We start from the raw sequence: 17205 nt of genomic DNA on the forward strand, positions 1-17205 counted from the left end.
TTGCAATGTCTCTTCTGGTTTTGGAATTAGGCTAATGCTGGCCTCCTAAAAAGAGCTTAGAAGTGTGCCTTCCTCTTGGATTTTTTTGAAATAGTTTGAGGAGGATAGGTGTTATTTCTTCTTTGGATGTTTGGTAAAACTCTCCTGTGAAGCCATTTGGGCCAGGGCTTTTGTGTGCTGGGAACCCTTTGATTACTCTTTCAACTTCATCAGCAGTTATCAGCCTATTGAAGTTTTCTGACTCTTCCTGATTGAGTTTTGGAAGGTTGTATTTTTCCAGGAATTTGTCCACTTCATCCAGGTTGTCCAGTTTGGTGGTTTATAGTTGGTCACAGTATTTTCTTACAATCCTTTGTATTTTTCTTGGGTCAGTTGTTACTTCACCTCTTTTATTTCTGATTTTGTTTATTTGACTCCTCTCTCTGTTTCTTGATGAGTCTAGCTAAAGGTTCAGTAATCTTGTTTATCTTTTCAAAGAAGAAGCTCTTGGTTTCATTGATCTTTTCTATTTTTTTTTTTTATAGTCTCTGTATCACTTACTTCTGCTCTGATCTTTGTTATTTCCTTCCTTACTCTGGGCTTTTCTTGTTCTCTTTCTAGGTTTCAAAAACTTAGAAAAACTTAGTAAAGACCTTCTTTTATCTATTTTGTGTTTTGGTTCCTTTGTAAAAAATTATTTGTCCATATATATATATGCTTTTATTTCTGAGCTCTCAATTTTGTTCCATTGGTCAATGTGTCCATTTTTCTGTCAGTACCATGCTGTTTTGATTATTGCAGCTGTATAGTAAAATTTAAAGTCAGGTAGTGTGTTACATCCCACTTCATTGTTTTCCCAGGATTGCTTTGGTTATTCAAGGTCTTTTGTTGTTTCATTAATATTTGATTTTTCATTCTATTGTTTTAAAAATGACATTGAGATTTACATGGGGATTACATTAATCTGTATATTGCTTTGGGTAACAGCCATTTTAACTATGTTGATTCTTCCAATCCATGAACAAAAAACATATTTCCATTTTATTGTGGTTTTTTTCAATCTCTTTTAATAATTTGTTGTAGTTTTCTGTGTACAGTTCCTTCACATTTTTGTTAAATTTATTCCTAGGTATTTTATTCTCCTGGTTGCAATTGAAAAAGGAATTGTTTATTTATTTATGTTTTAATCCTCAGCAGAGGATACTTCCTCCATTGCCTTTCAGAGAAAATGGAATGGAAAGACAGAGAGAGAGAAACATCAATGTGAGAGAAACAGTCTGATGCTCTAACCACTGAACTAAACCAAGCAGGGCAAATGAATTGTTTTTTTATTCCTTTTTCTGAAAATTCATTGTTATTATATTAGAAAGCAATGGATTTTTGTACATTAATTTTAAATCCTGTGATTTTATTGTATTTGTTTTTGTTTCTAACAGTATTTTTGGTGAAGTCTTTAAGGTTTTCTATATACAGGATCATGTCACCTGTAAAAAGTAACACTTTTACTTCTTTCAATTTGGATGCTTTTTATATCTTTCCCTTGCCTGATTGCTCTGGCTAGGACTTCCAGAACCATGTTGAGTAATAGTGGTGACAGTGGGCATTCTTGTCTTGTCTCTGATTTTAGAGGAAAAGTTTTCAGTTTTTCATCACTGAGTGTGATAGTAGCAGAAGGTTTGTCATATATGGCCTTTATTATGTTGAGGTATTTTCCTTCTAGTCCTATTTTATTGAGTTTTTTGATCATAAATGAATATTGTATTTTATCAAATGCTTTTTCTGCACCTATGGATAAGATCATATCATTTTTATCCTTTGTTTTGTTAAAGTGCTGTATTACATTGATTGATTTACGTATGTTGAACCATATTTGTGTCCCTGGAATAAATACCACTTGATCATGCTGTATTCAATTTGCAAGTATTTTATTTAGGATTTTTGCCTCTGTTTTAATCAGAGATATTGGTCTGTAGTTTTCTTTTTTGTGTGTGTTATCCTTGCCAGGTTTTGCTATCAGGGTTATATTGACTTCATAAAATGTATTAGGAAGTATTGCCTATTCTTCAATTTTTTGGAAGAGTCTGAAAAGGTTAAGTTTTAAATCTTCTTTGAACTTTTGGTAGAATTCACTGGTGAAGCCATGTGGTCCTGGACTTTTGTTTTTTGGGAGGTTTTTGATAGCTGTTTCAATTTCCTCACTGATGATCGGTCTACTTAGATTTTCCAATTCTTCATGATTTAGTCTAGGAAGGTCATATATTTCTAGGGAATTATCCATTTCTTCTAGGTTATTGAGTTTGGTGGCATATAGTCTTTTATAATCTAGCATGAACCTTTGTATATCTGTAATGTCTGTGGTGACTTCGCTCTTATTTCTGATTTTGTTTATATGGGTCTTTTCCCTTTTTTTCTTTAGTGAGTCTAGCCAGGGGTTTCTCCATTTTATTAATCTTTTCAAAGAACCATCTCTTTGCTTTATTAATTTTTTGCATAGTCTTTTTGTTTTCTATTTCATTCAATTCTGCTCTAATTTTTATTATTTTTTATTATTTCTTTTTTTGTTTGCTGACTTTAGACAGCTTTTGTTCTCCTTCTAATTCTTTAAATTGGAATGTTCGGTTTACTTGAGATTTCTCTTGTGTTTCTGAGATAGGCCTACAGTGATATGAACATCCCTCTTATTACTGCTTACACTTAATCCCAGAAGTTTTGTTATGTAACATTATCATCCTTATTTGTCTCTCTGTATCTTTTGATCTCACCTTTTATTTCTTCTTTAACCCAGTCATATTTTTAGAAGTATGTTGTTTAATCTCAACATATTTGTGGGTTTCTTTACTTCCTTTTTGTTGTTGATTTCTCATTGTAAAGCATTGTGGTCAGAGAATATGCTTGGTATGATTTCAATCTTGAATTTGTTGAGGGTAGTTTTGTTGTTGTTTGTTTTGCTTTGTGTTTTTTTTTTTTTAATTCTCACCCCAAGATATTTTCCCACTGCTTTTTAGAGAGAATGGAAGGGAAAGTGAGAGAGAAACATTGATGTGAGAGAGACACATTGATTGGTTGCCTCCTACATGCACCAGGGCCGGCGATCAAACCTGTAACCCAAGTACATGTCCTTGACTGGGAATTGAACTCATATATCTTCTGTGCACTGGCAGATGCTCTAACGGCTGAACCACACCAGCCAGGGCATTGTTGTAGCTAATTTTGTGACCCAACATATGGTCTATCCTTGAGAATGTTTTCATGTGCACTGGAGAAGGGTATGTTATCTGATATTCTGGGAAGAAAGACTCTGTAAATGTAAATTATGTCCATTTGAGATAAAGTCATTTAAGGCCAACATTTCTTTATTGATTTTCTGTTTGGATGATTTATCTAGAGCTGTTAATGGAGTATTAAGTTCTCCCAACTATAACTGTGTTTTTGTCTGTTTCTCCCGTTAGTCCTGTTTGCGGTTGCTTTATATATTTGGGTGCTCCCTAATTGGGTGCATATATATTAAGAAGTTTTATATCTTCTTTTTTAAAAGAATATTTATTGATTTTTAGAGAGAGAGGGAAAGGAGAGGGGGCGAGAGAGAGAAGCATCTATATGAGAGTGAAACATTGACTGGCTGCTTCCTGAATGCCTCCTACCAGGGATCAAGCCCACATGCCAGGCATATGCCCTGACCAGGAATCAAACCAGCAACCTTTCGGTGCATGGGATGATGTCCAGCCAACTGTGGATCACTGGCCAGAACTACAAGTGTTATGTCTTCTTGGTGTAGTGTCTCCTTTATTATTATAAAAATGTCTATTTGGCACTTGTTTCCTTTGTCATTTTGAAATCTATTTCATCAGATATAACTATGGCTACTTTCTGTGGATTTTATTTGCTTGAAAGATCACTTTCTGCACTTTCACTTTAAGTCTAACTTTGTCTTTGCAGCTTAAATGTGTCTCCTCAAGGCAGCATACGGTTGGGTTTTTGTTTTGTTTTGTTTTGTTTTTGTGGCAATCTGCTATTTTGTGCCTTTTTATTGGTGAAATCAGTCCATTTGTATTTATGGTAATTATTGATGTATGAGGATTACTGATTGCCACTTTATCCTTTGTTTTCTTTTTTTTTAAATATCCTCACTCGAGGATATTTTTTTCATTGCTTTTCAGAGAGAGTGGAAGGGGGAGAGAGAGAAATATCTATATGAGAAAGACACATTGATTGGTTGCCTCCCACATGTGCCCTGACAGGGGCCGGGGATGGAGCCTGCAACTGAGGTACATGCCCTTGCTCAGAATTGAACCCAGGACCCTTCAGTCCTCAGGTTGACACCCTAGCCACTGAGCCAAACCAGCTAGGGCTATCTATTGTTTTTTTGTAGCTCCGTGCCTTGGTTGGTTCTTTTGTGTGTGTGTTTCTGTTTGTTGTTTTTCTTTGGTGGTATTCCATACTTTTTTCTTCAGGTTCCCCCTTTTTTAAGCTATGTGTCTCAGTTTTGGGTTCTTCATGTTTGTTTATCATGAGGTTTATGAAAAAGAATGCTTTATATATACAGTAGTTTTTTGTTTTCTTTTGAATGCATCTGATCTCCATTCTCCTTTGCAAAATGAGACCTTAACCCTGCCCCTTTTATATTTTTGATGTCATAAATTATCACTATTTATGCTGTAGATTTGTTGGTGATCTTACTTGTAATTTTTTTTAAAACCTTTTTTGTTTGTTTGTTTCAGGTAGAATAATCTCCTCGAGTAGTTCATGCAATGGAAGTTTTCTAGTGATAAATTACTTCAGGTTCTTTATGCCTGGGAAAGTCTTCGTTTTTCCATCATACTTAAAGAATAGCTTTGCCAGGTATATTATTCTTGGCTAGTAATTTCTTTTTTTAGTAGTTTGAATATTTTATTTCACTTTCTTTTGGCTTGTACAATTTCTGCTGAGAAGTCAGATGAAAACATAATGGGCTTTTCTTCATAGGTTACTTTCTTCTTTTCCTTGGCTGCCTTTAGAATTCTTTCTCTTTTGCCTTAGCCAGTTTGGCTCAGTGATTAGAGTATCAGCACTGGGACTGAGGGTCTTGGGTTTGATTCCGGCCAAGGGCATGTACCTCAGTTGCAGGCTCTATTCCTGGTCATGGTTGGGATGTGTGCAGGAGGCAACAAATCTATGTGTCTCTCTCACAATGATATTTTTTTCTCGTTCTCCCTTACACTCTCTCTGAAAAGCAATAGAAAAAAAATTATTCTTGGGTGAGATTTTTAAAAAAAAGAATTCTTTGTCATTAAGTTTTTACAATTTTAATATAATGTGCTTTGGAGAAGGCCTCTTGGGTTGAGGTAATTAGTTGTTCTGCTTACTCCTGGATTCAAGAATCTAGCTCTTTCCATAAGTTTGGGAAGTTCTCATCAACTATTTGTTTGAATAAGCTCTCCGTTCCCTTCTCTGTCTCTTCTCCTTCTAGTATGCCTATTATTCTTCTATTGCTATTTCTGATGGAGTCAGGTAGTTCTTGTAGATTTCTTTCATTTCTTTTATGCTTTAGTCTCTCTGTTCTTCCTTCTGCCTAATTTCTACATTTTTATCTTTGACATCACTAATTTTTTCTTCCAAGTGGTCAGCTCGCTTTCCTATGCTTGTTAGTTCATTATTGATCTCTTTTATTGAGTTCTTCATTTCCAGAATTTCTGTTTGGTTCTTTTATAATGTTTGAATCTATTTGGTAAAGTACTCATTTTCTTCATCAATTTGTTTTCTGAGTGCATTAAATTGCCTGTCTGTATTTTTCCACATCTTGTTGAGTATTTTCAGAACTGCAATCTTGAATTCTTTGTCATTTATAATACATATTTCCATTTCTTTAAGAATGTTTTCTGGAGATTCATTTTATTTTTTCTGAGCTGCCTTGCTACCTTGGTTATTGATAATATTTTATGGATTTCTTCTCTGTCTAGGCATTTATGTGTGAGTTGCATTTCTCTAGCAGAATAATACAAAGAGTTCTTTCTATTCTTTTCCTGCAGGTGGCACTGAATCAAAAGTTTTTTACTCTGAAATCCCAGTGGGTTCTGGCAGTGCTGTCAGCGTAGCTGCAATGGATGGGGGTGGGGTAGGCTAGGGGAACTGACCTGTTTCTTTGTTGTTTTGCCTTCCCAGTAATGGAGACCATGGACCTTTGTGGAGTTCCTCCTGTGCTCCTACTTTAGGATGGGTCCTGGAGAGCACCTTTTGCTCATAAAAAAAATGTGATTCTGTAGTACAAATTCTCAAGTTTGCAGATTATGTGCTCTGCAATCTGACACTAAGGGCAAAGAGAGGCAACCTCTGGGAGGCTATAGGGTGGTGGGGCTCTCTGTCTTTGTTTCTCTCTCTGGAATGCCAACCACCCCACAACCACAGCTGCACACTGGTGCTGTGTCTTTATCCAGGTATCTATTCCCAGTTGCAGTTCGTACTGTTCACTCATGCAGGAACGCCTACTGAATCTCTTTGCTCCTCCCAGCTGAAGGTAGCACCAGCCACAACTGGATATTTCCCCTCTCTGGGTTCAGCCTTACTGTGAAGTTCCAGTTGCAGGTCTGTGCTCATGAGTTGTCTTTGCCTTTCTCCCTTCTCATCTCCCCTGTTGGTTCCCACTTTCTCATCTTTAGATGTTTTAATGTGTGGATCTCTTAAATGTATATGTGGATTGAGCAGATAATTCTCTTTTTATTTTTCAGTTGTAGCTGTTCAAACTGTTGAACCTTCAAGGGGAGCAACCAAGGGGTCTCTCATGCTGCCGTTCCTCTAACATCACTCTAAGTAGGATATTTATTAATAAAAAAAGATAGTCACAATACATTATTTGGAGGAAAGAAAAAAAGCAAGTTACCACAGTGTGGTTCAAAGTTACAATTCATGTATAAAGAATGACTACATTTTTCTACAAAGATATAAGCAATAAGAATAAGAAATAAAAACATCTAGAAGTATACATAAAAATTAATAGTGGTTATATTTGGGTAAGATTACATATTTTCAATTTCTTTCTCTATGTTTGCCAGTATTTTCTAACAGTTCTACAATTAAATATTTTCAAATGATAAGGTGTTGAACCAGATAATTTATAAAATTCCTGTAAACTGACATCTCTGATTTATGTCCCAAGTGACTTCAAACAACCCATACTTAGTGTGGGCTTATGATATGGCTTTTAGGGACTAAGTAATTGCCCCCAGCTGCAGCCCTCTGCATTCCTCTCTCCCCATGCTCACTGCCCTGCTGTCTCTTCAACCAGCCTAGGAGCTTCCCCAGTAATCCATGTGCCTAGCCAAGAGCTGAACAAAGGAATTCAGCATGGTGAGAGGTGCCGTGAGGACATAAAGAGATGAAAGTCACAACTCTAGCTTTATACTCTTTCTAAGACACAGGACTCACACACAAAATGCCTGGCTGTATAACACAAACTAAGAACACCAAAGGAGAGGGAAAGAAAGCAGAGAAAGCCAGGCTGGGAAGGCCTGCTAAAAGAGGCCATGCAGGATAGGTGGATGAGGGTATTGCAGGCAAGGGGAACAGCCTGAACAAAGGTGAAACCAACCCAAAAGCCTTTGGAGTACATGTCCCAAACCTTTCCAAAAAAGTTTCAATCCTTTGTCTGTTGGATTTCTGAACTTGGCCTGAATGGGTAAAAGTTAAGTTTCCTAGAAAGAAGTCTTCCTTCTATTTAACCCTGGATTAGCCAACAAAGACAACTTAAGTCCTTTGGATAATGACAGTAAATTACCTTTTTATTCACTTTCCCCACCCTTCCCAAAGGGAGGTGAAAACAGTAAATGGGACCAGACATCTCACATGCAAAGTGTACTCACCTCGACCACCAGGCCCTTGGATTCTCTTGCTGACACCACCAACTCCATTTCACAGATGGAAGAAAGAAAGCTCTGAGGGTTAAAATGGACTGCTCCAGGGTCACCTAACCAGAGAGTAGAGAAGGTGACTCCACTCAGAAGAGAGTAGATCTTAAGTGTCCTTACTACACCAAAAAGATAGCATCTATGTAAGGTAATAGATAGATATGTTAGTTATGTAGATTGTAGTAGTTATTGCATATATATCCAACCATCACATTCTATACTTTAAATATATAAAGTTTTTACTTGTCAATTATACCTTGATGAAGCTGGAAAAGGCAAAAAAATCAAATGTGTATTCTCCAAGTATCTCCTCCCCCCACCCAAAATACATTTTTTTTAAGTGTTTCTTATTAGTAAGGATTTTTAACAGATATTTAAGTGTGTATGGTTTTCTATAAGTGGCTTAAGTTCTTGTTTTCTTGTTTTGTACTTTAACAGTTATTTAGCAACAATAATTTATGTCTGAAATGACAAATACTTTAACTCAGAGAGAAACACAATTTCTTCAATACAACTTTCAAAGCTACTTCCAGTCTTAAAAATTTCAATGCAAAATGAATTAGAAACATACCTTAATGATTCAGGAAAAAGTGAGTCAGTGTAATCTTGTTAGTGAATATACTACCTGGTGACTTCAATCTTGCCAATATTCTTCATTTTCAATAACAGTCATTAGAGGTTCTAGATCTGACAGGTAATACAAAAAATACATAGTCAGTATAATGTGTGGAGCTTTAGTGAATAACTACATTTCCTTTGGAATTGGAGGAGAATATCTTTGGGTCTAGAAATGTGTATGTTATCTTTGTATCTCAGGCTCAGAAACAATGGAGTGTGTTTTTCAAGCATTTAAAATATGCTCAACCATATTTGCATTGAATTGCTATTTATATATTAGCTATTGCAATTTTTTAGTCTATTACTCAAATAGTTTCAAATGTTATCATAAACATTTTCTGAAGATTTAGTATATAAAAATTATCTTCTAAGCCATAGAAAGAATACAAGTAAGTATGAGCAAAGGTCCTATCTTCTAAGACTTACAATTTATTTGAGGAGATAAGTAATGTACATATTAAAATGGCAGCAATAAAAATTAGTGGTAAGTGCAAAATGGGTAGTATACATAAGAGACAGTATAAAAATTCAGAGAAATAAAAGAGTTTAAAATATTGATAGAATTTGAACTTAACCTGAAATACATGAAGGCATTCATTAAGTGAAGAGAGTGATCTGAGTTGATGGCAGAACCTCTAAAAATTATTTAATCAAGATATAATTAAAGAAAATGGAGTATGTCAGAAGCACTTCCATTTACAGTGAATTTTATTCACTGTATAGTACAAGATAGGGCTTCCTGAATTGAGTGTGTTATAATTTTTGTAAACCATGCTACAGACTATTTTGAATTTGTATAATATGTTCATGAGGAGGGTTGACTTATATTCTTATTTATTTCCTTGTACAGTTCTTACTTAGATTTATATTAAGCTATGTAAACCATATCAACTAAAATTTTCATCCTTCCATACATTATACTACCTACTAATCGTTTGTGGTCAGACTACTCATTTTTCTGATTGATTGGTGAACCAATAGTTAGTTTTAAAAATTGCCTCTGAACATTGGGATTATGCATGTGATAATTAATCTGTGTGATAATTTTCACTTTCAAAACCACATGGTCCTGCTAATTTTATTTTGTTAGGGGTAGATTTTTGCATACTGTTTTAATGTCAAATTATTTTAGGTCAATTCTGTTTGTTATGTGTTACGGAGTCAATTTTTGTAATATATATTTTTTGAGATGATTGTTCTTATTCTTTAATAATATAATGGCTTCTAGCAACATCTAGTTATGTTTTGTATATATTTATATTTTTATGTCTATTTTAGGCTTTGTCTTTTCTTTTTTTCTTTTTTTTTTTTTATACATCTTTATTGATTTCAGAGAGAGGAAAGGAGAGGGAGAGAGAGAGCTAGAAACATCAATGGTTAGAGAGTCATTGATCGGCTGCAGCCCACAACCCGGGCATGTGCCCTGACAGGGAATCGAACCCTGATCGCCTGGATCCTAGGTCGACGCTTAACCACTGAGCCACACCCGGCCAGGCAGGCTTTGTCATTTCTAATTGTTTATTTCCTATTTCATTTATGTTGGTGCATATCTTTATTATTTCATTCCTTCTTTGTGGTTATTTGATGTTTTTTTCTTAACATACTGAGATATATGATTAAATAATTTTTATATGTACATATATCATAGATGATAGATAGATAGATAGATAACTATAACTAAATGTTATAATGTCCCACTAAGTATAGATTTAGTAGTATCTACTAAGTTTTGATATGTAGTATCTTTATTGTTCAATTTAAAATATTCCTAATTTTGATTTTTTAATTAATTTGTTTGTTTTGATATTTATGTTATCAAGTGAACTGCTTAATTTTCAACCACTTTAAGATAGTCTATGTAATTTTTGTTGTTGATTTGTTTTAATAATCACAGTGCACTGATGAGAGAACATATTCTGTATTATTTAAATAATTATATAATGTTTTTAAAAGTAAAAAAAACACACTCATATGTTCCTGAATATTGTCAAATTTAATAAAAATTTTTGGATACTTGAAAATAATGTGTAATCTGAAGTTTTTAATTTAGTTATTTAATAAATTTCATTGTTAATCAAGTTGTTTAAACCATATATATATGAATAAATTTATCTTCATTGTTGAAAGTATTACAAATGTCTCCCTTTTTCCCCATTGACTCCTTCTACCCTGCACCCACGCCCCCACCCCAGGCTTTCACCACACTATTGTCTCTGTCCATGGGTTATGCATATATGCATATAAATTCTTTGGTTAATCTCATATATATCTTAATATTTTACCTATTTATTCTTTCATTAAATGACAAATTTGAGTTTAAAAATATTATGTTTATGTACTTTTTTCTATTTTCCTTTTTTATTTGCAACCATTTTTCTTTATGCATTTGAATCTATAGGTGAATAATTTTATATATTCTTTTACATATTCCTAATTTAGTTAATCTTTTATCAAAATATCTCTCTCATTATCTTTAGTAATATTTTGTCTTAAGATCTAATTTATCTGTTATTACTATATTCATAACAACCTTCTTTTGGTTAGTGTTCTTAGAGTGTAAGATTTTAACTTTTCTGCATTTCTATATTTTATATGTCTCTTGTAACCAGCATATAGTTGGCTTTTTCTAGTGTCTATCATTTCGCTATTGTCAAAATTATGCTTTTAATATACAATTCATCTCAGAGAGAGAGAGACATCTCTCAGACATCTAACTGAGAGAGAAACATCTATCAGTTGCCTCCAGCACATGCTCGGACTGGAAATTGGACCCGATACAATAAACATTTATTTACACATTTTCAGGTAATTAATGAATTGTTAGAGGCTAAGTATATACAAGTCTGAGAGTTTAAAATATCAGGAGGATTCAACCTTTTGGGGGGGAAAACCTTTTGAGGAGTTTTACTTCCAGGACCTTATCAGGTTCTCAGAGAATATTGCAGAAAAATCACCATGTGATTTTAGATGTATCAGGGAGTAACCATTTGGAAAAATGCCCAGAACATTATTTCTTCTTTCCAAGACCTGGCCTAAACAAAAAACTCTTTTAACAGAGCCTAACCTACTGGGGCTTACCAGAGCATAACTGACCTGGGGGAAAAATATACCCAACTCCAGCCCTTTTTAGCTTTCCACATAGGGATGTTATTTTGTTTCTTCCCTAGAGAGGGGTGGTGGGGTTAAAAGTACTAGTAAGCCTTGGCCTATGTGGCTCAATTGTTTGGAATGTTGGCCTGTGCACCAAAATGTAGTGGATTTGATTTCGATCAGGGCACATACCTAGGTTTCAGGTCCAATTTCCAGTCCGAGCATGTGCTGGAGGCAACTGATAGATGTTTCTCTCTCTCTTCCTCTCTAAAATCAGTATTAACAAAAAAAAGAATGTACTTAAAAAAAATACTATTAAAAGTCACAGCCTGAGGGAAGTCTCTCAAAAGAAAGAAACATGATCATGGGACTATGGAACACTACCTCTCCCCACACACTTTACAACTACATCATTGAAAGTCTATTTACTAGGATTCCTTTTACCCAGTATATAATGCCCAGTTTTCAACAAAAAATATAAGACATATCAAAGGAAAAAACCACAGTTTGAATTAAAAAAAAGTATCGAAAACAGACTCAAATATAACAGGGATGTTGAAATAATCAGACCAGAATTTTTTAAAAAACTGTGATTAATATGTTAATAATTCTGACTTTTAAAATACATAATGTGCAAGAACCAATGAATATGTAAGCGGAGAGGTGGAAATTCTAAGAATCAAAAATAAATGATAGAAATAAAAAAACACCATAATGGTAATGATGAATCCCTCTGACAAACTCATTAGTAGATTTGGCACAGCTGAGGATAGAACCAGTGAGTGAGTGTTGGGAGCCAGTGATGTGTCTGGACATGGTCCACACCACCTGAGGGTCTGAAGTCAAGGACTCAACCCTCTCCACAAGTTCCCTTGAGGAGGTGAGATAAAGAAATTACCAAGGTCTGGGCTCACACAGGAAGCAGGATGTTTACTCTGAAAGAGTGTTTATGCAGCAGAAACTGCCTTGAAGGAACTACTTTGGATTGCACTCACCTCATTATCACTTGTTTGTCACTTACTATATAATAAAGGCATTGAAGCCATTTGGGGCTGCTCCTTGTCAGAGGACAGTCCTCCTGATTCCATAACTTTGTCTCTTTCATTCCCATGCTCAAACTCAGGTTTGTTTGTTTCTCAGGCTGGTTCCTGACACTTGAGAACATGTTGATAGGAACTTTTAAAATCTAAAAAGAGGAAAAAGTAAAAGCAAATAAACAAAACAGATTATCCAAGAACTGTGAGAAAACTATAAAAGGTGTATCATATTTGTAATGAAAATACCAAAGGAGAGAAAACAAGGGAAATATTTAAAGCAATAATGATGAATAATTTCCCAAAATTAGTGGCAGACACCAACCAAAGATCTAGAAAGCTTAGAGAATACCAACCTGGATAAATGCCCACCTCCTCTCCCTCCCCAAAAAACTATACTTAGCCATACTATATTTGAATTATATAAAATAAAATCATGGAGAAATTCTTGAAATAAGCAAGAGGAGATATGGAAGGGGGTTTACCTATAAAGAAGAAAGAATAAGAATTTCATAGCCTTGGTACATAGCAGTAAGGTTATTTATTATAATGTAAGTGTAAGATTAAGCTTTTGATGGTTGAGGCATCCACTTCAAAGACATCTATCTCTGATAAACATAATGCCATATGTTTGGCATAGATAACAAAACAACTATCTAAGGAACCAGGTCACCCCCATCCATGAAGTTCTTCTTTTAGAAAGCCCTGGTAACTCTTAAATAACCGACCATTTGAATGACCCCACTTTTTCCTTTCTGCTTCTTAATTTCTACTCTTATACTTTAAATTTGCCAATAAGTAGAGGGTAACATCAGCATTATGGCCAAGTGTTGTCTTTTCTCCCCTTGCTTTCTTTGGATTTAAAACTATTTGGACATCTATAACCAAACCTAAGTGCCTCTGCAGATTACACCAAGACAAATGGGAGGTTTCTGCACACTTGTGCATCCAAAATTTAGCAGATAGAATCTTACTGGGGGCTGTAGATAGAAGGGAGTTAGTAAGCCTGCCCTTCTACCACATGCTACAACTGGGGAAAATAGAAAACCTGAAAGCTACAAAATTGGGCTCATACCCAGGGACAAAAGAGAATTTGTGAAGGTAAACCTGCCTCATGGGAGAATTCCGAATGCCATCAGAGTGGGATAAAGATGAGTTTGAAGGCAGAAGAGGGGAAGAAACTTGCCATGGCAGTCCCCTTCTCAAGGCAATGCTGCAAGGTACTGGGTTTTTGTCAGCACCAGAGACAATTTCTCTGACAGAAAAGATGAAAAGTCTCATCCTTTCTCACTGAGGAGGTGGAAAGAAAAAGTTATAAGTGATTGGCTGGCTGGCCTGTTGTATGGGTTACAGTTGGAGGAACTTGTTTCTCTTTAACAGCATCTGGATTACTGAAAAAGGTCTGTGTTACTGGGAAGAGGGAGAGGAAAATAAGGAAGCAAACAAGAATAACAAATGGCATTAAAAGAACCTGTTTTCTTCTGTCTGTTTTGAGATTTCAGCACAAGGTGCATTTGCAGACCCCACTTGAGGATCCTCCTAAAGCTTATGGGCACCCCCAAACCCCAGGTCCTAAACCCTACTATGCTGCAAGTTTTTGTCCATGCTTCCAAAGGCGTTTATGAGAGCCAGCTCCAGTAGGAAAAATCACAAACCTGAGCTATGGTGCCACCTTCTTCAACACAAAAAAAAGTTTTTTTAATGCCAGCCTGGTGAATTATGAGAACCAGAGTAATCTTAAATCATTAACTTAGGAAGATTGTCTGCTATTTCAAATGCAAAATCAGAACTACATATTGTCAAATAGTATTTTAAAAATGAAAAAAATGGTGTCACAAAAAGAGCATAAATTTAACAACAAACTCAAAATAATAAAATATTGTAATATAACTGATAAATAATTCCTAATAGCTGTTATGAAGAAATTCACTGAGGTACAAGAAAACTCAGAAAGGCAATTAAATAAACTCAGGAACAAAATTAATGAACAGAAGGAGTTATTTACCAAATAGATCAATATTATAAAAAATAACTAAACAGAAATTCTGGAACAGAATAATTCAATGAATGAGATAAAGAATGAAATAAAGAACATCTGTAAAAGGGAAGATCAGATGGAAGAAAGAATAAGTGACTTGGAGAATAAGAAATTATAAAAGATTCAATTGGGAGAGAGAATGAAGATTTTAAAAATAAATAAACACTGCAAGGCCTATTGAAATATATCACAAATAAAATATATGAATAGTTTGTGGATCAAAAAGAGAAGAGAGGCAGATAGGTTTGTTTTTTTAAATGAGAAATTCCAAAACTTGAGAAAGAATTAGACATACAACTCTATGAAGCTAATAGAACATCATCGTATCTCAATGAAAAAAAGACTTCTCCAAGAGATATTTTAATTAAACTGTCAAAAATCAAGAATAAAGATGTAAAAGAAATAAAAGGGGAAAAAAAAAGTAACATACAAAGGAAGCTCCATGAGGCTATCAATGGATTTCTGGGCAGAAAATCTATGAACCGAGAGAGAGTAGAATAACATCCGAAGTGCTGAATAGTAAAAATTACCAACCTAGAATACTTTACCTGGAAAACTTATCATTAAGATATAAAGGAGAAATAAAAACTTCCCCAGAAACCAGAAATAAAAGCTGAGGGAATTTATCACCACTAGACCTGCCTTACAAAAAATGATGAAAGTTCTACAAGCTGAAACAAAATGACACTAATCACTTATATAAAAACATGACAATATGCGATACTCAGTTAAAGGTGAAAAATAAACAGAATTAAAAAACTGAAACTGTATTAGAATGGTGTGTTAACCATTTAATTATAATATGAAGGTTAAAGGAAAAAATTATTTAAAGTAACTATAGCTGCTATAACTTGTCAACAAATTCACAACATAAAAAGATAAATTGTGATATTAAAAATATAACAGTGGATAATTAAAAAGGTGGAGCCTTTATACAAAAATATGTAACTATTAGCATAAATATATTGTGTTATGTATGAGATATTTTAAGTAAACCTCATGGTAACCACAAAGTAAAAATCTAGAGAAAAATCATAAAACATAAAGGGGAGATTGAATGTATCAACATGAAAAACCACAATTTTGCAAAGGTAGGCAGAAACAGAGGGGGAAAAACAAAAACAATGGAGATACAAAACTATCAGAAGACAAATGATAAGATGGCAGTAGTAAGTCCTTACATATCAATAATCATTCTAAATAAAAATGAATTTAACTCACCAACCAAAAGACAGAGTGGCTGGATGGATTAAAAAAAAGAAAGAAAATAAACAAGAATCAACTGTATGCTATCTACAAGAGAAACATTCCAACTTTAAAGACACATATAGGCTCAAAGTGAATGGATGGAAAAAGAGATTTCATGCAAGTAGAAACCAGAAAGAAGTGAGAATAACCATACCTATATAAGACAGAATATACTTCAAGCGATAAAATAGTAGTAAAAGACAAAGAAGGTCATTATATAGTGATAAAAAGGTCAACACATCAAGAAGAAATAACAATTTTAAATATATATACACCCAATATCAAACACCTAAATATATTAGGCAAATAACAGATTTCAAGGGAGAAATAGACAGTACAATAATAGTAGTAATGTAATACCTAACTGGCAGTAATCAATAGATTATCCAGATTAAAAATAATCTTGGAAACATGCATACTGACCCATAGTTTAGATCAAATATATTTAACAAACATATACAGAAAATTCTACATAATAGGAGCAGAATAGACATTCTTCTGAAGCACTCACAGAAAAATATCCAGAGTAATATAAGACGCAAAACTAATCTTAGAAAAAAATTGAAATTAAAATTACACCAACTACCTTTTCTGACCTCACTGTAAAAACTAAAAATCAACAGCAAGAGGAAAACTGGAAAATCTACAAATATGTGGGAACTAGACCACACACTTCTAAATAACCCATGTATCAAAGAAGAAATAAAAAGGAAAACACTTAAATTATCTCAAAACAAATAAAATGGAAAAAGAACATATCAAAATTTTGCTATGCAACAAAAGCAGTTCTGAGAGGTAAAGTTATAATAATAAATGCATATGTTAAGATATTAGAAATATCTTCAATAAATTAACTTCATACTTCAAGGAACTAAATAAGAAACAAATATAAAGCCCAAAGTTAGCAGAAAAAATGAATAAAGATCAGATTGGAAATAAATAAAATATTCAGGGTATAAAAATCAACATAAAAATTCACTTGCAAATCTATACACTAATAATGAAATGTCTGAAAAAGAATAAAGAAAACTATCCTATTTAAGATATCATCTAGCCTGGCCAGGCGTGGCTCAGCGGTTGAACCTAGGATCCAAGTGATTGGGGTTCGATTCCCGGTCAGGGCACATGCCTGGGTTGCGGGTTCGATCAATGACTCTCTCATCATTGATGTTTCTACCTCTCTCTCTCCCTCACCTTTCCTCTCTCTGAAATCAATAAAGATATATTTTAAAAAAGTAAAAATTTGTATGGAAGCACAAAAGACTCTGAATAGCCAAAGAGATCTTAAGGGAAAAGAATGAAACCAAAGAGATTACCCTTT

Source organism: Miniopterus natalensis, chromosome X (genome assembly GCF_054644295.1).
Source record: "Miniopterus natalensis isolate mMinNat1 chromosome X, mMinNat1.hap1, whole genome shotgun sequence".
Classification (NCBI taxonomy): Eukaryota; Metazoa; Chordata; class Mammalia; order Chiroptera; family Miniopteridae; genus Miniopterus; species Miniopterus natalensis.